The 23,650-nt window shown below is 50.5% G+C and overlaps 14 non-coding genes across 14 annotated transcripts; all 14 read left to right on the forward strand.

The window, feature by feature from the left end:
• The first annotated feature begins 1,002 nt into the window (after positions 1-1,002).
• trnat-agu (transfer RNA threonine (anticodon AGU)) lies at positions 1,003-1,076 on the forward strand. Its single transcript has one exon. It is a non-coding gene; the product is annotated as a tRNA-Thr (tRNA).
• A 1,584-nt stretch (positions 1,077-2,660) lies between these two features.
• Positions 2,661-2,734, forward strand: trnat-agu (transfer RNA threonine (anticodon AGU)). The gene has a single exon. It is a non-coding gene; the product is annotated as a tRNA-Thr (tRNA).
• A 1,583-nt stretch (positions 2,735-4,317) lies between these two features.
• trnat-agu (transfer RNA threonine (anticodon AGU)) lies at positions 4,318-4,391 on the forward strand. Its single transcript has one exon. It is a non-coding gene; the product is annotated as a tRNA-Thr (tRNA).
• Positions 4,392-5,974: 1,583 nt separating this feature from the next.
• Positions 5,975-6,048, forward strand: trnat-agu (transfer RNA threonine (anticodon AGU)). Its single transcript has one exon. It is a non-coding gene; the product is annotated as a tRNA-Thr (tRNA).
• Positions 6,049-7,631: 1,583 nt separating this feature from the next.
• trnat-agu (transfer RNA threonine (anticodon AGU)) lies at positions 7,632-7,705 on the forward strand. The gene has a single exon. It is a non-coding gene; the product is annotated as a tRNA-Thr (tRNA).
• Positions 7,706-9,289: 1,584 nt separating this feature from the next.
• Positions 9,290-9,363, forward strand: trnat-agu (transfer RNA threonine (anticodon AGU)). The gene has a single exon. It is a non-coding gene; the product is annotated as a tRNA-Thr (tRNA).
• Positions 9,364-10,946: 1,583 nt separating this feature from the next.
• trnat-agu (transfer RNA threonine (anticodon AGU)) lies at positions 10,947-11,020 on the forward strand. The gene has a single exon. It is a non-coding gene; the product is annotated as a tRNA-Thr (tRNA).
• A 1,584-nt stretch (positions 11,021-12,604) lies between these two features.
• trnat-agu (transfer RNA threonine (anticodon AGU)) lies at positions 12,605-12,678 on the forward strand. Its single transcript has one exon. It is a non-coding gene; the product is annotated as a tRNA-Thr (tRNA).
• A 1,583-nt stretch (positions 12,679-14,261) lies between these two features.
• trnat-agu (transfer RNA threonine (anticodon AGU)) lies at positions 14,262-14,335 on the forward strand. The gene has a single exon. It is a non-coding gene; the product is annotated as a tRNA-Thr (tRNA).
• Positions 14,336-15,917: 1,582 nt separating this feature from the next.
• trnat-agu (transfer RNA threonine (anticodon AGU)) lies at positions 15,918-15,991 on the forward strand. Its single transcript has one exon. It is a non-coding gene; the product is annotated as a tRNA-Thr (tRNA).
• Positions 15,992-17,575: 1,584 nt separating this feature from the next.
• trnat-agu (transfer RNA threonine (anticodon AGU)) lies at positions 17,576-17,649 on the forward strand. The gene has a single exon. It is a non-coding gene; the product is annotated as a tRNA-Thr (tRNA).
• A 1,583-nt stretch (positions 17,650-19,232) lies between these two features.
• On the forward strand, positions 19,233-19,306 carry trnat-agu (transfer RNA threonine (anticodon AGU)). Its single transcript has one exon. It is a non-coding gene; the product is annotated as a tRNA-Thr (tRNA).
• Positions 19,307-20,889: 1,583 nt separating this feature from the next.
• On the forward strand, positions 20,890-20,963 carry trnat-agu (transfer RNA threonine (anticodon AGU)). The gene has a single exon. It is a non-coding gene; the product is annotated as a tRNA-Thr (tRNA).
• Positions 20,964-22,546: 1,583 nt separating this feature from the next.
• trnat-agu (transfer RNA threonine (anticodon AGU)) lies at positions 22,547-22,620 on the forward strand. The gene has a single exon. It is a non-coding gene; the product is annotated as a tRNA-Thr (tRNA).
• The last annotated feature ends 1,030 nt before the right edge of the window (positions 22,621-23,650 follow it).

Raw genomic sequence — 23,650 nt, forward strand, 5'->3', positions numbered from 1 at the left:
TGGTAATGAAGATTTATTTCTCTAATTGTGAATTATCCGATTGAAAACGAATTCCTAGTTACGCACAGAATACACCCGCTGATCCTGCCAGAGTCAGCCCAGTGATTGTTTGCATTCATCTAGAAGGGCAAAGGCAGCAGATACACCGGTAAACTAGCTCCGCGAATCCCCCTCCTATCATCTCAGCTTTCTGAGTTGTAAAGATCTCGTTGTAGCTTCGCTAGCGCTGGATCAAAGTCCTGGAACCCCTGCCCTAGCAGCCTCATGGCTGGAGCTCCGTGCTGAGGAGTTCAAGGGTTCAGGAAAGTAACTCATCCCCCTGATCTGTCGGGTAATCAGGGATGGGCAGTAAATCCTACCCTGGATGAGTGGCGCTGGAAGAGCACAACAGTTCAGGCAGGCATCCCTGGAGCAGCGAAATCGACGTTTCGGGCAAAAGCCTACCCCATCGAGTGACGCCGATCTCCCAGGAATCCGTTTCAAAAAGGGGCAGGTCCTAAACGGACACCTGCTATCGGTCGGAAATAGGTTGAGAACGGCAGCGAGGGAGTGTAATAAAAGTGAAAGACAATGCCGACCGCGAGGCATGAGGCAGGAAGTGAGTGTAGAGCTGGTGGTACAAAGCTCAGAGTTGGTGCTAATGGGTCACCCTTTACTGCTCACTGTTTACACTGACTCACACACCACTCCTGGTCAGTTCATTTCAGTGACACTTTTCCCCTTGGTGTGAGGTTCCCTCTGGAGCGTAATAACGCCCTTAATGGGCCCAGAGAGGATGACACATCCTCTTTATCCTGTCAGTTTAAAGAGGTGAAAACATCGAATTCAAGAGCAGGTTGTGTTTTTCCGTGCCGTTTGCGTGGAGAATGTTGAGTCGTGAACTCTCTCTTCTTTGCAATTCTCACTGAGCAAGATCGAGACGGAAAGCACGTTGACGAGCCCTTGTCTTCAAGTGGTGAATGAACTGTACCGGTGCACTCAGCGCCCAACCGCGCGCGCTGTGGCGCCATGGCTTAGATGGTTAAAGCGCCTGTCTAGTAAACAGGAGATCCTGGGTTCGAATCCCAGTGGTGCCTGCTTGCTGTGTCAAAAGTGTGCACTTCCATCTTCTTACCAGAGTTGTGTTGCTGGTCAGACAGCTCAACTTCCTGTTGCAGCCTGTTATGATTTGGCGATCCTGCATCTCGTTCCAGCAGTAGTGTCACTCTTCGTTCTACCTGCAATGTTCGTGCCGCTGTTCCACACGCGCTCCTGCTTCTCATTCGCTTTTATTCTCCCACCTTCATTCCCAGTTTGGTGGGAATAACGACGTGAGGTGGAGACACTGCTGACTTACCAGGGAATGCTGTGGCAAACGCGCGCGCGCACACACTCCACGAGCTGATCATCACCCTCATTCTCTGCCGTCACCGTTCATTCATTTTACGCCAACGGAAAATAAATCCTCCTTCTCCTAGAGTTGGAGTGCAGTTGTCTTTTCTTTTTCTGCTGAAGGAGGAAAAGAGAAAACATTGCTGCTGAAGGTGGATATGGAGTGAAGGACAGTCACCAGCGTGTGTACAAGTCAGTTGGCAAGGTTTCCTGTCAGCGTCACAGGGCGGGATCCCTGTTTAGGAATCCGACTTTGCATCGTCCAGACCTGGATACAGCTCCCAGTCTGGTAATGAAGATTTATTTCTCTAATTGTGAATTATCCGATTGAAAACGAATTCCTAGTTACGCACAGAATACACCCGCTGATCCTGCCAGAGTCAGCCCAGTGATTGTTTGCATTCATCTAGAAGGGCAAAGGCAGCAGATACACCGGTAAACTAGCTCCGCGAATCCCCCTCCTATCATCTCAGCTTTCTGAGTTGTAAAGATCTCGTTGTAGCTTCGCTAGCGCTGGATCAAAGTCCTGGAACCCCTGCCCTAGCAGCCTCATGGCTGGAGCTCCGTGCTGAGGAGTTCAAGGGTTCAGGAAAGTAACTCATCCCCCTGATCTGTCGGGTAATCAGGGATGGGCAGTAAATCCTACCCTGGATGAGTGGCGCTGGAAGAGCACAACAGTTCAGGCAGGCATCCAAGGAGCAGCGAAATCGACGTTTCGGGCAAAAGCCTACCCCATCGAGTGACGCCGATCTCCCAGGAATCCGTTTCAAAAAGGGGCAGGTCCTAAACGGACACCTGCTATCGGTCGGAAATAGGTTGAGAACGGCAGCGAGGGAGTGTAATAAAAGTGAAAGACAATGCCGACCGCGAGGCATGAGGCAGGAAGTGAGTGTAGAGCTGGTGGTACAAAGCTCAGAGTTGGTGCTAATGGGTCACCCTTTACTGCTCACTGTTTACACTGACTCACACACCACTCCTGGTCAGTTCATTTCAGTGACACTTTTCCCCTTGGTGTGAGGTTCCCTCTGGAGCGTAATAACGCCCTTAATGGGCCCAGAGAGGATGACACATCCTCTTTATCCTGTCAGTTTAAAGAGGTGAAAACATCGAATTCAAGAGCAGGTTGTGTTTTTCCGTGCCGTTTGCGTGGAGAATGTTGAGTCGTGAACTCTCTCTTCTTTGCAATTCTCACTGAGCAAGATCGAGACGGAAAGCACGTTGACGAGCCCTTGTCTTCAAGTGGTGAATGAACTGTACCTGTGCACTCAGCGCCCAACCGCGCGCGCTGTGGCGCCATGGCTTAGATGGTTAAAGCACCTGTCTAGTAAACAGGAGATCCTGGGTTCGAATCCCAGTGGTGCCTGCTTGCTGTGTCAAAAGTGCGCACTTGCATCTTCTTACCAGAGTTGTGTTGCTGGTCAGACAGCTCAACTTTCTGTTGCAGCCTGTTATGATTTGGCGATCCTGCATCTCGTTCCAGCAGTAGTGTCACTCTTCGTTCTACCTGCAATTTCGTGCCGCTGTTCCACACGCGCTCCTGCTTCTCATTCGCTTTTATTCTCCCACCTTCATTCCCAGTTTGGTGGGAATAACGACGTGAGGTGGAGACACTGCTGACTTACCAGGGAATGCTGTGGCAAACGCGCGCGCGCACACACTCCACGAGCTGATCATCACCCTCATTCTCTGCCGTCACCGTTCATTCATTTTACGCCAACGGAAAATAAATCCTCCTTCTCCTAGAGTTGGAGTGCAGTTGTCTTTTCTTTTTCTGCTGAAGGAGGAAAAGAGAAAACATTGCTGCTGAAGGTGGATATGGAGTGAAGGACAGTCACCAGCGTGTGTACAAGTCAGTTGGCAAGGTTTCCTGTCAGCGTCACAGGGCGGGATCCCTGTTTAGGAATCCGACTTTGCATCGTCCAGACCTGGATACAGCTCCCAGTCTGGTAATGAAGATTTATTTCTCTAATTGTGAATTATCCGATTGAAAACGAATTCCTAGTTACGCACAGAATACACCCGCTGATCCTGCCAGAGTCAGCCCAGTGATTGTTTGCATTCATCTAGAAGGGCAAAGGCAGCAGATACACCGGTAAACTAGCTCCGCGAATCCCCCTCCTATCATCCCAGCTTTCTGAGTTGTAAAGATCTCGTTGTAGCTTCGCTAGCGCTGGATCAAAGTCCTGGAACCCCTTCCCTAGCAGCCTCATGGCTGGAGCTCCGTGCTGAGGAGTTCAAGGGTTCAGGAAAGTAACTCATCCCCCTGATCTGTCGGGTAATCAGGGATGGGCAGTAAATCCTACCCTGGATGAGTGGCGCTGGAAGAGCACAACAGTTCAGGCAGGCATCCAAGGAGCAGCGAAATCGACGTTTCGGGCAAAAGCCTACCCCATCGAGTGACGCCGATCTCCCAGGAATCCGTTTCAAAAAGGGGCAGGTCCTAAACGGACACCTGCTATCGGTCGGAAATAGGTTGAGAACGGCAGCGAGGGAGTGTAATAAAAGTGAAAGACAATGCCGACCGCGAGGCATGAGGCAGGAAGTGAGTGTAGAGCTGGTGGTACAAAGCTCAGAGTTGGTGCTAATGGGTCACCCTTTACTGCTCACTGTTTACACTGACTCACACACCACTCCTGGTCAGTTCATTTCAGTGACACTTTTCCCCTTGGTGTGAGGTTCCCTCTGGAGCGTAATAACGCCCTTAATGGGCCCAGAGAGGATGACACATCCTCTTTATCCTGTCAGTTTAAAGAGGTGAAAACATCGAATTCAAGAGCAGGTTGTGTTTTTCCGTGCCGTTTGCGTGGAGAATGTTGAGTCGTGAACTCTCTCTTCTTTGCAATTCTCACTGAGCAAGATCGAGACGGAAAGCACGTTGACGAGCCCTTGTCTTCAAGTGGTGAATAAACTGTACCTGTGCACTCAGCGCCCAACCTCACGCGCTGTGGCGCCATGGCTTAGATGGTTAAAGCGCCTGTCTAGTAAACCGGAGATCCTGGGTTCGAATCCCAGTGGTGCCTGCTTGCTGTGTCAAAAGTGCGCACTTGCATCTTCTTACCAGAGTTGTGTTGCTGGTCAGACAGCTCAACTTTCTGTTGCAGCCTGTTATGATTTGGCGATCCTGCATCTCGTTCCAGCAGTAGTGTCACTCTTCGTTCTACCTGCAATTTCGTGCCGCTGTTCCACACGCGCTCCTGCTTCTCATTCGCTTTTATTCTCCCACCTTCATTCCCAGTTTGGTGGGAATAACGACGTGAGGTGGAGACACTGCTGACTTACCAGGGAATGCTGTGGCAAACGCGCGCGCGCACACACTCCACGAGCTGATCATCACCCTCATTCTCTGCCGTCACCGTTCATTCATTTTACGCCAACGGAAAATAAATCCTCCTTCTCCTAGAGTTGGAGTGCAGTTGTCTTTTCTTTTTCTGCTGAAGGAGGAAAAGAGAAAACATTGCTGCTGAAGGTGGATATGGAGTGAAGGACAGTCACCAGCGTGTGTACAAGTCAGTTGGCAAGGTTTCCTGTCAGCGTCACAGGGCGGGATCCCTGTTTAGGAATCCGACTTTGCATCGTCCAGACCTGGATACAGCTCCCAGTCTGGTAATGAAGATTTATTTCTCTAATTGTGAATTATCCGATTGAAAACGAATTCCTAGTTACGCACAGAATACACCAGCTGATCCTGCCAGAGTCAGCCCAGTGATTGTTTGCATTCATCTAGAAGGGCAAAGGCAGCAGATACACCGGTAAACTAGCTCCGCGAATCCCCCTCCTATCATCCCAGCTTTCTGAGTTGTAAAGATCTCGTTGTAGCTTCGCTAGCGCTGTATCAAAGTCCTGGAACCCCTTCCCTAGCAGCCTCATGGCTGGAGCTCCGTGCTGAGGAGTTCAAGGGTTCAGCAAAGTAACTCATCCCCCTGATCTGTCGGGTAATCAGGGATGGGCAGTAAATCCTACCCTGGATGAGTGGCGCTGGAAGAGCACAACAGTTCAGGCAGGCATCCAAGGAGCAGCGAAATCGACGTTTCGGGCAAAAGCCTACCCCATCGAGTGACGCCGATCTCCCAGGAATCCGTTTCAAAAAGGGGCAGGTCCTAAACGGACACCTGCTATCGGTCGGAAATAGGTTGAGAACGGCAGCGAGGGAGTGTAATAAAAGTGAAAGACAATGCCGACCGCGAGGCATGAGGCAGGAAGTGAGTGTAGAGCTGGTGGTACAAAGCTCAGAGTTGGTGCTAATGGGTCACCCTTTACTGCTCACTGTTTACACTGACTCACACACCACTCCTGGTCAGTTCATTTCAGTGACACTTTTCCCCTTGGTGTGAGGTTCCCTCTGGAGCGTAATAACGCCCTTAATGGGCCCAGAGAGGATGACACATCCTCTTTATCCTGTCAGTTTAAAGAGGTGAAAACATCGAATTTAAGAGCAGGTTGTGTTTTTCCGTGCCGTTTGCGTGGAGAATGTTGAGTCGTGAACTCTCTCTTCTTTGCAATTCTCACTGAGAAAGATCGAGACGGAAAGCACGTTAACGAGCCCTTGTCTTCAAGTGGTGAATGAACTGTACCTGTGCACTCAGCGCCCAGCCGCGCGCGCTGTGGCGCCATGGCTTAGATGGTTAAAGCGCCTGTCTAGTAAACAGGAGATCCTGGGTTCGAATCCCAGTGGTTTCTGCTTGCTGTGCCAACAGTGCGCACTTGCATCTTCTTACCACAGTTGTGTTGCTGGTCAGACAGCTCAACGTTCTGTTGCAGCCTGTTATGATTTGGCGATCCTGCATCTCGTTCCAGCAGTAGTGTCACTCTTCGTTCTACCTGCAATTTCGTGCCGCTGTTCCACACGCGCTCCTGCTTCTCATTCGCTTTTATTCTCCCACCTTCATTCCCAGTTTGGTGGGAATAACGACGTGAGGTGGAGACACTGCTGACTTACCAGGGAATGCTGTGGCAAACGCGCGCGCGCACACACTCCACGAGCTGATCATCACCCTCATTCTCTGCCGTCACCGTTCATTCATTTTACGCCAACGGAAAATAGATCCTCCTTCTCCTAGAGTTGGAGTGCAGTTGTCTTTTCTTTTTCTGCTGAAGGAGGAAAAGAGAAAACATTGCTGCTGAAGGTGGATATGGAGTGAAGGACAGTCACCAGCGTGTGTACAAGTCAGTTGGCAAGGTTTCCTGTCAGCGTCACAGGGCGGGATCCCTGTTTAGGAATCCGACTTTGCATCGTCCAGACCTGGATACAGCTCCCAGTCTGGTAATGAAGATTTATTTCTCTAATTGTGAATTATCCGATTGAAAACGAATTCCTAGTTACGCACAGAATACACCCGCTGATCCTGCCAGAGTCAGCCCAGTGATTGTTTGCATTCATCTAGAAGGGCAAAGGCAGCAGATACACCGGTAAACTAGCTCCGCGAATCCCCCTCCTATCATCTCAGCTTTCTGAGTTGTAAAGATCTCGTTGTAGCTTCGCTAGCGCTGGATCAAAGTCCTGGAACCCCTGCCCTAGCAGCCTCATGGCTGGAGCTCCGTGCTGAGGAGTTCAAGGGTTCAGGAAAGTAACTCATCCCCCTGATCTGTCGGGTAATCAGGGATGGGCAGTAAATCCTACCCTGGATGAGTGGCGCTGGAAGAGCACAACAGTTCAGGCAGGCATCCCAGGAGCAGCGAAATCGACGTTTCGGGCAAAAGCCTACCCCATCGAGTGACGCCAATCTCCCAGGAATCCGTTTCAAAAAGGGGCAGGTCCTAAACGGACACCTGCTATCGGTCGGAAATAGGTTGAGAACGGCAGCGAGGGAGTGTAATAAAAGTGAAAGACAATGCCGACCGCGAGGCATGAGGCAGGAAGTGAGTGTAGAGCTGGTGGTACAAAGCTCAGAGTTGGTGCTAATGGGTCACCCTTTACTGCTCACTGTTTACACTGACTCACACACCACTCCTGGTCAGTTCATTTCAGTGACACTTTTCCCCTTGGTGTGAGGTTCCCTCTGGAGCGTAATAACGCCCTTAATGGGCCCAGAGAGGATGACACATCCTCTTTATCCTGTCAGTTTAAAGAGGTGAAAACATCGAATTCAAGAGCAGGTTGTGTTTTTCCGTGCCGTTTGCGTGGAGAATGTTGAGTCGTGAACTCTCTCTTCTTTGCAATTCTCACTGAGCAAGATCGAGACGGAAAGCACGTTGACGAGCCCTTGTCTTCAAGTGGTGAATGAACTGTACCGGTGCACTCAGCGCCCAACCGCGCGCGCTGTGGCGCCATGGCTTAGATGGTTAAAGCGCCTGTCTAGTAAACAGGAGATCCTGGGTTCGAATCCCAGTGGTGCCTGCTTGCTGTGTCAAAAGTGTGCACTTGCATCTTCTTACCAGAGTTGTGTTGCTGGTCAGACAGCTCAACTTCCTGTTGCAGCCTGTTATGATTTGGCGATCCTGCATCTCGTTCCAGCAGTAGTGTCACTCTTCGTTCTACCTGCAATGTTCGTGCCGCTGTTCCACACGCGCTCCTGCTTCTCATTCGCTTTTATTCTCCCACCTTCATTCCCAGTTTGGTGGGAATAACGACGTGAGGTGGAGACACTGCTGACTTACCAGGGAATGCTGTGGCAAACGCGCGCGCGCACACACTCCACGAGCTGATCATCACCCTCATTCTCTGCCGTCACCGTTCATTCATTTTACGCCAACGGAAAATAAATCCTCCTTCTCCTAGAGTTGGAGTGCAGTTGTCTTTTCTTTTTCTGCTGAAGGAGGAAAAGAGAAAACATTGCTGCTGAAGGTGGATATGGAGTGAAGGACAGTCACCAGCGTGTGTACAAGTCAGTTGGCAAGGTTTCCTGTCAGCGTCACAGGGCGGGATCCCTGTTTAGGAATCCGACTTTGCATCGTCCAGACCTGGATACAGCTCCCAGTCTGGTAATGAAGATTTATTTCTCTAATTGTGAATTATCCGATTGAAAACGAATTCCTAGTTACGCACAGAATACACCCGCTGATCCTGCCAGAGTCAGCCCAGTGATTGTTTGCATTCATCTAGAAGGGCAAAGGCAGCAGATACACCGGTAAACTAGCTCCGCGAATCCCCCTCCTATCATCCCAGCTTTCTGAGTTGTAAAGATCTCGTTGTAGCTTCGCTAGCGCTGGATCAAAGTCCTGGAACCCCTTCCCTAGCAGCCTCATGGCTGGAGCTCCGTGCTGAGGAGTTCAAGGGTTCAGGAAAGTAACTCATCCCCCTGATCTGTCGGGTAATCAGGGATGGGCAGTAAATCCTACCCTGGATGAGTGGCGCTGGAAGAGCACAACAGTTCAGGCAGGCATCCAAGGAGCAGCGAAATCGACGTTTCGGGCAAAAGCCTACCCCATCGAGTGACGCCGATCTCCCAGGAATCCGTTTCAAAAAGGGGCAGGTCCTAAACGGACACCTGCTATCGGTCGGAAATAGGTTGAGAACGGCAGCGAGGGAGTGTAATAAAAGTGAAAGACAATGCCGACCGCGAGGCATGAGGCAGGAAGTGAGTGTAGAGCTGGTGGTACAAAGCTCAGAGTTGGTGCTAATGGGTCACCCTTTACTGCTCACTGTTTACACTGACTCACACACCACTCCTGGTCAGTTCATTTCAGTGACACTTTTCCCCTTGGTGTGAGGTTCCCTCTGGAGCGTAATAACGCCCTTAATGGGCCCAGAGAGGATGACACATCCTCTTTATCCTGTCAGTTTAAAGAGGTGAAAACATCGAATTCAAGAGCAGGTTGTGTTTTTCCGTGCCGTTTGCGTGGAGAATGTTGAGTCGTGAACTCTCTCTTCTTTGCAATTCTCACTGAGAAAGATCGAGACGGAAAGCACGTTGACGAGCCCTTGTCTTCAAGTGGTGAATAAACTGTACCTGTGCACTCAGCGCCCAACCGCACGCGCTGTGGCGCCATGGCTTAGATGGTTAAAGCGCCTGTCTAGTAAATAGGAGATCCTGGGTTCAAATCCCAGTGGTGCCTGCTTGCTGTGTCAAAAGTGCGCACTTGCATCTTCTTACCAGAGTTGTGTTGCTGGTCAGACAGCTCAACTTTCTGTTGCAGCCTGTTATGATTTGGCGATCCTGCATCTCGTTCCAGCAGTAGTGTCACTCTTCGTTCTACCTGCAATTTCGTGCCGCTGTTCCACACGCGCTCCTGCTTCTCATTCGCTTTTATTCTCCCACCTTCATTCCCAGTTTGGTGGGAATAACGACGTGAGGTGGAGACACTGCTGACTTACCAGGGAATGCTGTGGCAAACGCGCGCGCGCACACACTCCACGAGCTGATCATCACCCTCATTCTCTGCCGTCACCGTTCATTCATTTTACGCCAACGGAAAATAGATCCTCCTTCTCCTAGAGTTGGAGTGCAGTTGTCTTTTCTTTTTCTGCTGAAGGAGGAAAAGAGAAAACATTGCTGCTGAAGGTGGATATGGAGTGAAGGACAGTCACCAGCGTGTGTACAAGTCAGTTGGCAAGGTTTCCTGTCAGCGTCACAGGGCGGGATCCCTGTTTAGGAATCCGACTTTGCATCGTCCAGACCTGGATACAGCTCCCAGTCTGGTAATGAAGATTTATTTCTCTAATTGTGAATTATCCGATTGAAAACGAATTCCTAGTTACGCACAGAATACACCCGCTGATCCTGCCAGAGTCAGCCCAGTGATTGTTTGCATTCATCTAGAAGGGCAAAGGCAGCAGATACACCGGTAAACTAGCTCCGCGAATCCCCCTCCTATCATCCCAGCTTTCTGAGTTGTAAAGATCTCGTTGTAGCTTCGCTAGCGCTGGATCAAAGTCCTGGAACCCCTTCCCTAGCAGCCTCATGGCTGGAGCTCCGTGCTGAGGAGTTCAAGGGTTCAGGAAAGTAACTCATCCCCCTGATCTGTCGGGTAATCAGGGATGGGCAGTAAATCCTACCCTGGATGAGTGGCGCTGGAAGAGCACAACAGTTCAGGCAGGCATCCAAGGAGCAGCGAAATCGACGTTTCGGGCAAAAGCCTACCCCATCGAGTGACGCCGATCTCCCAGGAATCCGTTTCAAAAAGGGGCAGGTCCTAAACGGACACCTGCTATCGGTCGGAAATAGGTTGAGAACGGCAGCGAGGGAGTGTAATAAAAGTGAAAGACAATGCCGACCGCGAGGCATGAGGCAGGAAGTGAGTGTAGAGCTGGTGGTACAAAGCTCAGAGTTGGTGCTAATGGGTCACCCTTTACTGCTCACTGTTTACACTGACTCACACACCACTCCTGGTCAGTTCATTTCAGTGACACTTTTCCCCTTGGTGTGAGGTTCCCTCTGGAGCGTAATAACGCCCTTAATGGGCCCAGAGAGGATGACACATCCTCTTTATCCTGTCAGTTTAAAGAGGTGAAAACATCGAATTCAAGAGCAGGTTGTGTTTTTCCGTGCCGTTTGCGTGGAGAATGTTGAGTCGTGAACTCTCTCTTCTTTGCAATTCTCACTGAGCAAGATCGAGACGGAAAGCACGTTGACGAGCCCTTGTCTTCAAGTGGTGAATGAACTGTACCGGTGCACTCAGCGCCCAGCCGCGCGCGCTGTGGCGCCATGGCTTAGATGGTTAAAGCGCCTGTCTAGTAAACAGGAGATCCTGGGTTCGAATCCCAGTGGTGCCTGCTTGCTGTGTCAAAAGTGTGCACTTGCATCTTCTTACCAGAGTTGTGTTGCTGGTCAGACAGCTCAACTTCCTGTTGCAGCCTGTTATGATTTGGCGATCCTGCATCTCGTTCCAGCAGTAGTGTCACTCTTCGTTCTACCTGCAATGTTCGTGCCGCTGTTCCACACGCGCTCCTGCTTCTCATTCGCTTTTATTCTCCCACCTTCATTCCCAGTTTGGTGGGAATAACGACGTGAGGTGGAGACACTGCTGACTTACCAGGGAATGCTGTGGCAAACGCGCGCGCGCACACACTCCACGAGCTGATCATCACCCTCATTCTCTGCCGTCACCGTTCATTCATTTTACGCCAACGGAAAATAAATCCTCCTTCTCCTAGAGTTGGAGTGCAGTTGTCTTTTCTTTTTCTGCTGAAGGAGGAAAAGAGAAAACATTGCTGCTGAAGGTGGATATGGAGTGAAGGACAGTCACCAGCGTGTGTACAAGTCAGTTGGCAAGGTTTCCTGTCAGCGTCACAGGGCGGGATCCCTGTTTAGGAATCCGACTTTGCATCGTCCAGACCTGGATACAGCTCCCAGTCTGGTAATGAAGATTTATTTCTCTAATTGTGAATTATCCGATTGAAAACGAATTCCTAGTTACGCACAGAATACACCCGCTGATCCTGCCAGAGTCAGCCCAGTGATTGTTTGCATTCATCTAGAAGGGCAAAGGCAGCAGATACACCGGTAAACTAGCTCCGCGAATCCCCCTCCTATCATCCCAGCTTTCTGAGTTGTAAAGATCTCGTTGTAGCTTCGCTAGCGCTGGATCAAAGTCCTGGAACCCCTTCCCTAGCAGCCTCATGGCTGGAGCTCCGTGCTGAGGAGTTCAAGGGTTCAGGAAAGTAACTCATCCCCCTGATCTGTCGGGTAATCAGGGATGGGCAGTAAATCCTACCCTGGATGAGTGGCGCTGGAAGAGCACAACAGTTCAGGCAGGCATCCAAGGAGCAGCGAAATCGACGTTTCGGGCAAAAGCCTACCCCATCGAGTGACGCCGATCTCCCAGGAATCCGTTTCAAAAAGGGGCAGGTCCTAAACGGACACCTGCTATCGGTCGGAAATAGGTTGAGAACGGCAGCGAGGGAGTGTAATAAAAGTGAAAGACAATGCCGACCGCGAGGCATGAGGCAGGAAGTGAGTGTAGAGCTGGTGGTACAAAGCTCAGAGTTGGTGCTAATGGGTCACCCTTTACTGCTCACTGTTTACACTGACTCACACACCACTCCTGGTCAGTTCATTTCAGTGACACTTTTCCCCTTGGTGTGAGGTTCCCTCTGGAGCGTAATAACGCCCTTAATGGGCCCAGAGAGGATGACACATCCTCTTTATCCTGTCAGTTTAAAGAGGTGAAAACATCGAATTCAAGAGCAGGTTGTGTTTTTCCGTGCCGTTTGCGTGGAGAATGTTGAGTCGTGAACTCTCTCTTCTTTGCAATTCTCACTGAGAAAGATCGAGACGGAAAGCACGTTGACGAGCCCTTGTCTTCAAGTGGTGAATAAACTGTACCTGTGCACTCAGCGCCCAACCGCACGCGCTGTGGCGCCATGGCTTAGATGGTTAAAGCGCCTGTCTAGTAAATAGGAGATCCTGGGTTCAAATCCCAGTGGTGCCTGCTTGCTGTGTCAAAAGTGCGCACTTGCATCTTCTTACCAGAGTTGTGTTGCTGGTCAGACAGCTCAACTTTCTGTTGCAGCCTGTTATGATTTGGCGATCCTGCATCTCGTTCCAGCAGTAGTGTCACTCTTCGTTCTACCTGCAATTTCGTGCCGCTGTTCCACACGCGCTCCTGCTTCTCATTCGCTTTTATTCTCCCACCTTCATTCCCAGTTTGGTGGGAATAACGACGTGAGGTGGAGACACTGCTGACTTACCAGGGAATGCTGTGGCAAACGCGCGCGCGCACACACTCCACGAGCTGATCATCACCCTCATTCTCTGCCGTCACCGTTCATTCATTTTACGCCAACGGAAAATAAATCCTCCTTCTCCTAGAGTTGGAGTGCAGTTGTCTTTTCTTTTTCTGCTGAAGGAGGAAAAGAGAAAACATTGCTGCTGAAGGTGGATATGGAGTGAAGGACAGTCACCAGCGTGTGTACAAGTCAGTTGGCAAGGTTTCCTGTCAGCGTCACAGGGCGGGATCCCTGTTTAGGAATCCGACTTTGCATCGTCCAGACCTGGATACAGCTCCCAGTCTGGTAATGAAGATTTATTTCTCTAATTGTGAATTATCCGATTGAAAACGAATTCCTAGTTATGCACAGAATACACCCGCTGATCCTGCCAGAGTCAGCCCAGTGATTGTTTGCATTCATCTAGAAGGGCAAAGGCAGCAGATACACCGGTAAACTAGCTCCGCGAATCCCCCTCCTATCATCCCAGCTTTCTGAGTTGTAAAGATCTCGTTGTAGCTTCGCTAGCGCTGGATCAAAGTCCTGGAACCCCTTCCCTAGCAGCCTCATGGCTGGAGCTCCGTGCTGAGGAGTTCAAGGGTTCAGCAAAGTAACTCATCCCCCTGATCTGTCGGGTAATCAGGGATGGGCAGTAAATCCTACCCTGGATGAGTGGCGCTGGAAGAGCACAACAGTTCAGGCAGGCATCCAAGGAGCAGCGAAATCGACGTTTCGGGCAAAAGCCTACCCCATCGAGTGACGCCGATCTCCCAGGAATCCGTTTCAAAAAGGGGCAGGTCCTAAACGGACACCTGCTATCGGTCGGAAATAGGTTGAGAACGGCAGCGAGGGAGTGTAATAAAAGTGAAAGACAATGCCGACCGCGAGGCATGAGGCAGGAAGTGAGTGTAGAGCTGGTGGTACAAAGCTCAGAGTTGGTGCTAATGGGTCACCCTTTACTGCTCACTGTTTACACTGACTCACACACCACTCCTGGTCAGTTCATTTCAGTGACACTTTTCCCCTTGGTGTGAGGTTCCCTCTGGAGCGTAATAACGCCCTTAATGGGCCCAGAGAGGATGACACATCCTCTTTATCCTGTCAGTTTAAAGAGGTGAAAACATCGAATTCAAGAGCAGGTTGTGTTTTTCCGTGCCGTTTGCGTGGAGAATGTTGAGTCGTGAACTCTCTCTTCTTTGCAATTCTCACTGAGTAAGATCGAGACGGAAAGCACGTTGACGAGCCCTTGTCTTCAAGTGGTGAATGAACTGTACCTGTGCACTCAGCGCCCAGCCGCGCGCGCTGTGGCGCCATGGCTTAGATGGTTAAAGCGCCTGTCTAGTAAACAGGAGATCCTGGGTTCGAATCCCAGTGGTTTCTGCTTGCTGTGCCAACAGTGCGCACTTGCATCTTCTTACCACAGTTGTGTTGCTGGTCAGACAGCTCAACGTTCTGTTGCAGCCTGTTATGATTTGGCGATCCTGCATCTCGTTCCAGCAGTAGTGTCACTCTTCGTTCTACCTGCAATTTCGTGCCGCTGTTCCACACGCGCTCCTGCTTCTCATTCGCTTTTATTCTCCCACCTTCATTCCCAGTTTGGTGGGAATAACGACGTGAGGTGGAGACACTGCTGACTTACCAGGGAATGCTGTGGCAAACGCGCGCGCGCACACACTCCACGAGCTGATCATCACCCTCATTCTCTGCCGTCACCGTTCATTCATTTTACGCCAACGGAAAATAGATCCTCCTTCTCCTAGAGTTGGAGTGCAGTTGTCTTTTCTTTTTCTGCTGAAGGAGGAAAAGAGAAAACATTGCTGCTGAAGGTGGATATGGAGTGAAGGACAGTCACCAGCGTGTGTACAAGTCAGTTGGCAAGGTTTCCTGTCAGCGTCACAGGGCGGGATCCCTGTTTAGGAATCCGACTTTGCATCGTCCAGACCTGGATACAGCTCCCAGTCTGGTAATGAAGATTTATTTCTCTAATTGTGAATTATCCGATTGAAAACGAATTCCTAGTTACGCACAGAATACACCCGCTGATCCTGCCAGAGTCAGCCCAGTGATTGTTTGCATTCATCTAGAAGGGCAAAGGCAGCAGATACACCGGTAAACTAGCTCCGCGAATCCCCCTCCTATCATCTCAGCTTTCTGAGTTGTAAAGATCTCGTTGTAGCTTCGCTAGCGCTGGATCAAAGTCCTGGAACCCCTGCCCTAGCAGCCTCATGGCTGGAGCTCCGTGCTGAGGAGTTCAAGGGTTCAGGAAAGTAACTCATCCCCCTGATCTGTCGGGTAATCAGGGATGGGCAGTAAATCCTACCCTGGATGAGTGGCGCTGGAAGAGCACAACAGTTCAGGCAGGCATCCCAGGAGCAGCGAAATCGACGTTTCGGGCAAAAGCCTACCCCATCGAGTGACGCCGATCTCCCAGGAATCCGTTTCAAAAAGGGGCAGGTCCTAAACGGACACCTGCTATCGGTCGGAAAAAGTTGAGAACGGCAGCGAGGGAGTGTAATAAAAGTGAAAGACAATGCCGACCGCGAGGCATGTGGCAGGAAGTGAGTGTAGAGCTGGTGGTACAAAGCTCAGAGTTGGTGCTAATGGGTCACCCTTTACTGCTCACTGTTTACACTGACTCACACACCACTCCTGGTCAGTTCATTTCAGTGACACTTTTCCCCTTGGTGTGAGGTTCCCTCTGGAGCGTAATAACGCCCTTAATGGGCCCAGAGAGGATGACACATCCTCTTTATCCTGTCAGTTTAAAGAGGTGAAAACATCGAATTCAAGAGCAGGTTGTGTTTTTCCGTGCCGTTTGCGTGGAGAATGTTGAGTCGTGAACTCTCTCTTCTTTGCAATTCTCACTGAGCAAGATCGAGACGGAAAGCACGTTGACGAGCCCTTGTCTTCAAGTGGTGAATGAACTGTACCGGTGCACTCAGCGCCCAACCGCGCGCGCTGTGGCGCCATGGCTTAGATGGTTAAAGCGCCTGTCTAGTAAACAGGAGATCCTGGGTTCGAATCCCAGTGGTGCCTGCTTGCTGTGTCAAAAGTGTGCACTTGCATCTTCTTACCAGAGTTGTGTTGCTGGTCAGACAGCTCAACTTCCTGTTGCAGCCTGTTATGATTTGGCGATCCTGCATCTCGTTCCAGCAGTAGTGTCACTCTTCGTTCTACCTGCAATGTTCGTGCCGCTGTTCCACACGCGCTCCTGCTTCTCATTCGCTTTTATTCTCCCACCTTCATTCCCAGTTTGGTGGGAATAACGACGTGAGGTGGAGACACTGCTGACTTACCAGGGAATGCTGTGGCAAACGCGCGCGCGCACACACTCCACGAGCTGATCATCACCCTCATTCTCTGCCGTCACCGTTCATTCATTTTACGCCAACGGAAAATAAATCCTCCTTCTCCTAGAGTTGGAGTGCAGTTGTCTTTTCTTTTTCTGCTGAAGGAGGAAAAGAGAAAACATTGCTGCTGAAGGTGGATATGGAGTGAAGGACAGTCACCAGCGTGTGTACAAGTCAGTTGGCAAGGTTTCCTGTCAGCGTCACAGGGCGGGATCCCTGTTTAGGAATCCGACTTTGCATCGTCCAGACCTGGATACAGCTCCCAGTCTGGTAATGAAGATTTATTTCTCTAATTGTGAATTATCCGATTGAAAACGAATTCCTAGTTACGCACAGAATACACCCGCTGATCCTGCCAGAGTCAGCCCAGTGATTGTTTGCATTCATCTAGAAGGGCAAAGGCAGCAGATACACCGGTAAACTAGCTCCGCGAATCCCCCTCCTATCATCCCAGCTTTCTGAGTTGTAAAGATCTCGTTGTAGCTTCGCTAGCGCTGGATCAAAGTCCTGGAACCCCTTCCCTAGCAGCCTCATGGCTGGAGCTCCGTGCTGAGGAGTTCAAGGGTTCAGGAAAGTAACTCATCCCCCTGATCTGTCGGGTAATCAGGGATGGGCAGTAAATCCTACCCTGGATGAGTGGCGCTGGAAGAGCACAACAGTTCACGCAGGCATCCAAGGAGCAGCGAAATCGACGTTTCGGGCAAAAGCCTACCCCATCGAGTGACGCCGATCTCCCAGGAATCCGTTTCAAAAAGGGGTAGGTCCTAAACGGACACCTGCTATCGGTCGGAAATAGGTTGAGAACGGCAGCGAGGGAGTGTAATAAAAGTGAAAGACAATGCCGACCGCGAGGCATGAGGCAGGAAGTGAGTGTAGAGTTGGTGGTACAAAGCTCAGAGTTGGTGCTAATGGGTCACCCTTTACTGCTCACTGTTTACACTGACTCACACACCACTCCTGGTCAGTTCATTTCAGTGACACTTTTCCCCTTGGTGTGAGGTTCCCTCTGGAGCGTAATAACGCCCTTAATGGGCCCAGAGAGGATGACACATCCTCTTTATCCTGTCAGTTTAAAGAGGTGAAAACATCGAATTCAAGAGCAGGTTGTGTTTTTCCGTGCCGTTTGCGTGGAGAATGTTGAGTCGTGAACTCTCTCTTCTTTGCAATTCTCACTGAGAAAGATCGAGACGGAAAGCACGTTGACGAGCCCTTGTCTTCAAGTGGTGAATAAACTGTACCTGTGCACTCAGCGCCCAACCGCGCGCGCTGTGGCGCCATGGCTTAGATGGTTAAAGCGCTTGTCTAGTAAACAGGAGATCCTGGGTTCGAATCCCAGTGGTGCCTGCTTGCTGTGTCAAAAGTGCGCACTTGCATCTTCTTACCAGAGTTGTGTTGCAGGTCAGACAGCTCAACTTTCTGTTGCAGCCTGTTATGATTTGGCGATCCTGCATCTCGTTCCAGCAGTAGTGTCACTCTTCGTTCTACCTGCAATTTCGTGCCGCTGTTCCACACGCGCTCCTGCTTCTCATTCGCTTTTATTCTCCCACCTTCATTCCCAGTTTGGTGGGAATAACGACGTGAGGTGGAGACACTGCTGACTTACCAGGGAATGCTGTGGCAAACGTGCGCGCGCACACACTCCACGAGCTGATCATCACCCTCATTCTCTGCCGTCACCGTTCATTCATTTTACGCCAACGGAAAATAAATCCTCCTTCTCCTAGAGTTGGAGTGCAGTTGTCTTTTCTTTTTCTGCTGAAGGAGGAAAAGAGAAAACATTGCTGCTGAAGGTGGATATAGAGTGAAGGACAGTCACCAGCGTGTGTACAAGTCAGTTGGCAAGGTTTCCTGTCAGCGTCACAGGGCGGGATCCCTGTTTAGGAATCCGACTTTGCATCGTCCAGACCTGGATACAGCTCCCAGTCTGGTAATGAAGATTTATTTCTCTAATTGTGAATTATCCGATTGAAAACGAATTCCTAGTTACGCACAGAATACACCCGCTGATCCTGCCAGAGTCAGCCCAGTGATTGTTTGCATTCATCTAGAAGGGCAAAGGCAGCAGATACACCGGTAAACTAGCTCCGCGAATCCCCCTCCTATCATCCCAGCTTTCTGAGTTGTAAAGATCTCGTTGTAGCTTCGCTAGCGCTGTATCAAAGTCCTGGAACCCCTTCCCTAGCAGCCTCATGGCTGGAGCTCCGTGCTGAGGAGTTCAAGGGTTCAGGAAAGTAACTCATCCCCCTGATCTGTCGGGTAATCAGGGATGGGCAGTAAATCCTACCCTGGATGAGTGGCGCTGGAAGAGCACAACAGTTCACGCAGGCATCCAAGGAGCAGCAAAATCGACGTTTCGGTCAAAAGCCTTCCCCATCGAGTGACGCCGATCTCCCAGGAATCCGTTTCAAAAAGGGGCAGGTCCTAAACGGACACCTGCTATCGGTCGGAAATAGGTTGAGAACGGCATCGAGGGAGTGTAATAAAAGTGAAAGACAATGCCGACCGCGAGGCATGAGGCAGGAAGTGAGTGTAGAGCTGGTGGTACAAAGCTCAGAGTTGGTGCTAATGGGTCACCCTTTACTGCTCACTGTTTACACTGACTCACACACCACTCCTGGTCAGTTCATTTCAGTGACACTTTTCCCCTTGGTGTGAGGTTCCCTCTGGAGCGTAATAACGCCCTTAATGGGCCCAGAGAGGATGACACATCCTCTTTATCCTGTCAGTTTAAAGAGGTGAAAACATCGAATTCAACAGCAGGTTGTGTTTTTCCGTGCCGTTTGCGTGGAGAATGTTGAGTCGTGAACTCTCTCTTCTTTGCAATTCTCACTGAGAAAGATCGAGACGGAAAGCACGTTGACGAGCCCTTGTCTTCAAGTGGTGAATAAACTGTACCTGTGCACTCAGCGCCCAGCCGCGCGCGCTCTGGCGCCATGGCTTAGATGGTTAAAGCGCCTGTCTAGTAAACAGGAGATCCTGGGTTCGAATCCCAGTGGTTTCTGCTTGCTGTGCCAACAGTGCGCACTTGCATCTTCTTACCACAGTTGTGTTGCTGGTCAGACAGCTCAACGTTCTGTTGCAGCCTGTTATGATTTGGCGATCCTGCATCTCGTTCCAGCAGTAGTGTCACTCTTCGTTCTACCTGCAATTTCGTGCCGCTGTTCCACACGCGCTCCTGCTTCTCATTCGCTTTTATTCTCCCACCTTCATTCCCAGTTTGGTGGGAATAACGACGTGAGGTGGAGACACTGCTGACTTACCAGGGAATGCTGTGGCAAACGCGCGCGCGCACACACTCCACGAGCTGATCATCACCCTCATTCTCTGCCGTCACCGTTCATTCATTTTACGCCAACGGAAAATAGATCCTCCTTCTCCTAGAGTTGGAGTGCAGTTGTCTTTTCTTTTTCTGCTGAAGGAGGAAAAGAGAAAACATTGCTGCTGAAGGTGGATATGGAGTGAAGGACAGTCACCAGCGTGTGTACAAGTCAGTTGGCAAGGTTTCCTGTCAGCGTCACAGGGCGGGATCCCTGTTTAGGAATCCGACTTTGCATCGTCCAGACCTGGATACAGCTCCCAGTCTGGTAATGAAGATTTATTTCTCTAATTGTGAATTATCCGATTGAAAACGAATTCCTAGTTATGCACAGAATACACCCGCTGATCCTGCCAGAGTCAGCCCAGTGATTGTTTGCATTCATCTAGAAGGGCAAAGGCAGCAGATACACCGGTAAACTAGCTCCGCGAATCCCCCTCCTATCATCTCAGCTTTCTGAGTTGTAAAGATCTCGTTGTAGCTTCGCTAGCGCTGGATCAAAGTCCTGGAACCCCTTCCCTAGCAGCCTCATGGCTGGAGCTCCGTGCTGAGGAGTTCAAGGGTTCAGGAAAGTAACTCATCCCCCTGATCTGTCGGGTAATCAGGGATGGGCAGTAAATCCTACCCTGGATGAGTGGCGCTGGAAGAGCACAACAGTTCAGGCAGGCATCCCAGGAGCAGCGAAATCGACGTTTCGGGCAAAAGCCTACCCCATCGAGTGACGCCGATCTCCCAGGAATCCGTTTCAAAAAGGGGCAGGTCCTAAACGGACACCTGCTATCGGTCGGAAATAGGTTGAGAACGGCAGCGAGGGAGTGTAATAAAAGTGAAAGACAATGCCGACCGCGAGGCATGAGGCAGGAAGTGAGTGTAGAGCTGGTGGTACAAAGCTCAGAGTTGGTGCTAATGGGTCACCCTTTACTGCTCACTGTTTACACTGACTCACACACCACTCCTGGTCAGTTCATTTCAGTGACACTTTTCCCCTTGGTGTGAGGTTCCCTCTGGAGCGTAATAACGCCCTTAATGGGCCCAGAGAGGATGACACATCCTCTTTATCCTGTCAGTTTAAAGAGGTGAAAACATCGAATTCAAGAGCAGGTTGTGTTTTTCCGTGCCGTTTGCGTGGAGAATGTTGAGTCGTGAACTCTCTCTTCTTTGCAATTCTCACTGAGCAAGATCGAGACGGAAAGCACGTTGACGAGCCCTTGTCTTCAAGTGGTGAATGAACTGTACCGGTGCACTCAGCGCCCAACCGCGCGCGCTGTGGCGCCATGGCTTAGATGGTTAAAGCGCCTGTCTAGTAAACAGGAGATCCTGGGTTCGAATCCCAGTGGTGCCTGCTTGCTGTGCCAACAGTGCGCACTTGCATCTTCTTTCCACAGTTGTGTTGCGGGTCAGACAGCTCAACGTTCTGTTGCAGCCTGTTATGATTTGGCGATCCTGCATCTCGTTCCAGCAGTAGTGTCACTCTTCGTTCTACCTGCAATTTCGTGCCGCTGTTCCACACGCGCTCCTGCTTCTCATTCGCTTTTATTCTCCCACCTTCATTCCCAGTTTGGTGGGAATAACGACGTGAGGTGGAGACACTGCTGACTTACCAGGGAATGCTGTGGCAAACGCGCGCGCGCACACACCCCACGAGCTGATCATCACCCTCATTCTCTGCCGTCACCGTTCATTCATTTTACGCCAACGGAAAATAGATCCTCCTTCTCCTAGAGTTGGAGTGCAGTTGTCTTTTCTTTTTCTGCTGAAGGAGGAAAAGAGAAAACATTGCTGCTGAAGGTGGATATGGAGTGAAGGACAGTCACCAGCGTGTGTACAAGTCAGTTGGCAAGGTTTCCTGTCAGCGTCACAGGGCGGGATCCCTGTTTAGGAATCCGACTTTGCATCGTCCAGACCTGGATACAGCTCCCAGTCTGGTAATGAAGATTTATTTCTCTAATTGTGAATTATCCGATTGAAAACGAATTCCTAGTTACGCACAGAATACACCCGCTGATCCTGCCAGAGTCAGCCCAGTGATTGTTTGCATTCATCTAGAAGGGCAAAGGCAGCAGATACACCGGTAAACTAGCTCCGCGAATCCCCCTCCTATCATCTCAGCTTTCTGAGTTGTAAAGATCTCGTTGTAGCTTCGCTAGCGCTGGATCAAAGTCCTGGAACCCCTTCCCTAGCAGCCTCATGGCTGGAGCTCCGTGCTGAGGAGTTCAAGGGTTCAGGAAAGTAACTCATCCCCCTGATCTGTCGGGTAATCAGGGATGGGCAGTAAATCCTACCCTGGATGAGTGGCGCTGGAAGAGCACAACAGTTCAGGCAGGCATCCAAGGAGCAGCGAAATCGACGTTTCGGGCAAAAGCCTACCCCATCGAGTGACGCCGATCTCCCAGGAATCCGTTTCAAAAAGGGGCAGGTCCTAAACGGACACCTGCTATCGGTCGGAAATAGGTTGAGAACGGCAGCGAGGGAGTGTAATAAAAGTGAAAGACAATGCCGACCGCGAGGCATGAGGCAGGAAGTGAGTGTAGAGCTGGTGGTACAAAGCTCAGAGTTGGTGCTAATGGGTCACCCTTTACTGCTCACTGTTTACACTGACTCACACACCACTCCTGGTCAGTTCATTTCAGTGACACTTTTCCCCTTGGTGTGAGGTTCCCTCTGGAGCGTAATAACGCCCTTAATGGGCCCAGAGAGGATGACACATCCTCTTTATCCTGTCAGTTTAAAGAGGTGAAAACATCGAATTCAAGAGCAGGTTGTGTTTTTCCGTGCCGTTTGCGTGGAGAATGTTGAGTCGTGAACTCTCTCTTCTTTGCAATTCTCACTGAGTAAGACCGAGACGGAAAGCACGTTGACGAGCCCTTGTCTTCAAGTGGTGAATAAACTGTACCTGTGCACTCAGCGCCCAGCTGCGCGCGCTGGGGCGCCATGGCTTAGGTGGTTAAAGCGCCTGTCTAGTAAACAGGAGATCCTGGGTTCGAATCCCAGTGGTGCCTGCTTGCTGTGCCAACAGTGCGCACTTGCATCTTCTTACCACGGTTGTGTTGCTGGTCAGACAGCTCAACGTTCTGTTGCAGCCTGTTATGATTTGGCGATCCTGCATCTCGTTCCAGCAGTAGTGTCACTCTTCGTTCTACCTGGAATTTCGTGCCGCTGTTCCACACGCGCTCCTGCTTCTCATTCGCTTTTATTCTCCCACCTTCATTCCCAGTTTGGTGGGAATAACGACGTGAGGTGGAGACACTGCTGACTTACCAGGGAATGCTGTGGCAAACGCGCGCGCGCACACACTCCACGAGCTGATCATCACCCTCATTCTCTGCCGTCACCGTTCATTCATTTTACGCCAACGGAAAATAAATCCTCCTTCTCCTAGAGTTGGAGTGCAGTTGTCTTTTCTTTTTCTGCTGAAGGAGGAAAAGAGAAAACATTGCTGCTGAAGGTGGATATGGAGTGAAGGACAGTCACCAGCGTGTGTACAAGTCAGTTGGCAAGGTTTCCTGTCAGCGTCACAGGGCGGGATCCCTGTTTAGGAATCCGACTTTGCATCGTCCAGACCTGGATACAGCTCCCAGTCTGGTAATGAAGATTTATTTCTCTAATTGTGAATTATCCGATTGAAAACGAATTCCTAGTTACGCACAGAATACACCCGCTGATCCTGCCAGAGTCAGCCCAGTGATTGTTTGCATTCATCTAGAAGGGCAAAGGCAGCAGATACACCGGTAAACTAGCTCCGCGAATCCCCCTCCTATCATCTCAGCTTTCTGAGTTGTAAAGATCTCGTTGTAGCTTCGCTAGCGCTGGATCAAAGTCCTGGAACCCCTTCCCTAGCAGCCTCATGGCTGGAGCTCCGTGCTGAGGAGTTCAAGGGTTCAGGAAAGTAACTCATCCCCCTGATCTGTCGGGTAATCAGGGATGGGCAGTAAATCCTACCCTGGATGAGTGGCGCTGGAAGAGCACAACAGTTCAGGCAGGCATCCAAGGAGCAGCGAAATCGACGTTTCGGGCAAAAGCCTACCCCAT

Source organism: Chiloscyllium punctatum, chromosome 45 (genome assembly GCF_047496795.1).
Source record: "Chiloscyllium punctatum isolate Juve2018m chromosome 45, sChiPun1.3, whole genome shotgun sequence".
NCBI classification, from domain to species: Eukaryota; Metazoa; Chordata; class Chondrichthyes; order Orectolobiformes; family Hemiscylliidae; genus Chiloscyllium; species Chiloscyllium punctatum.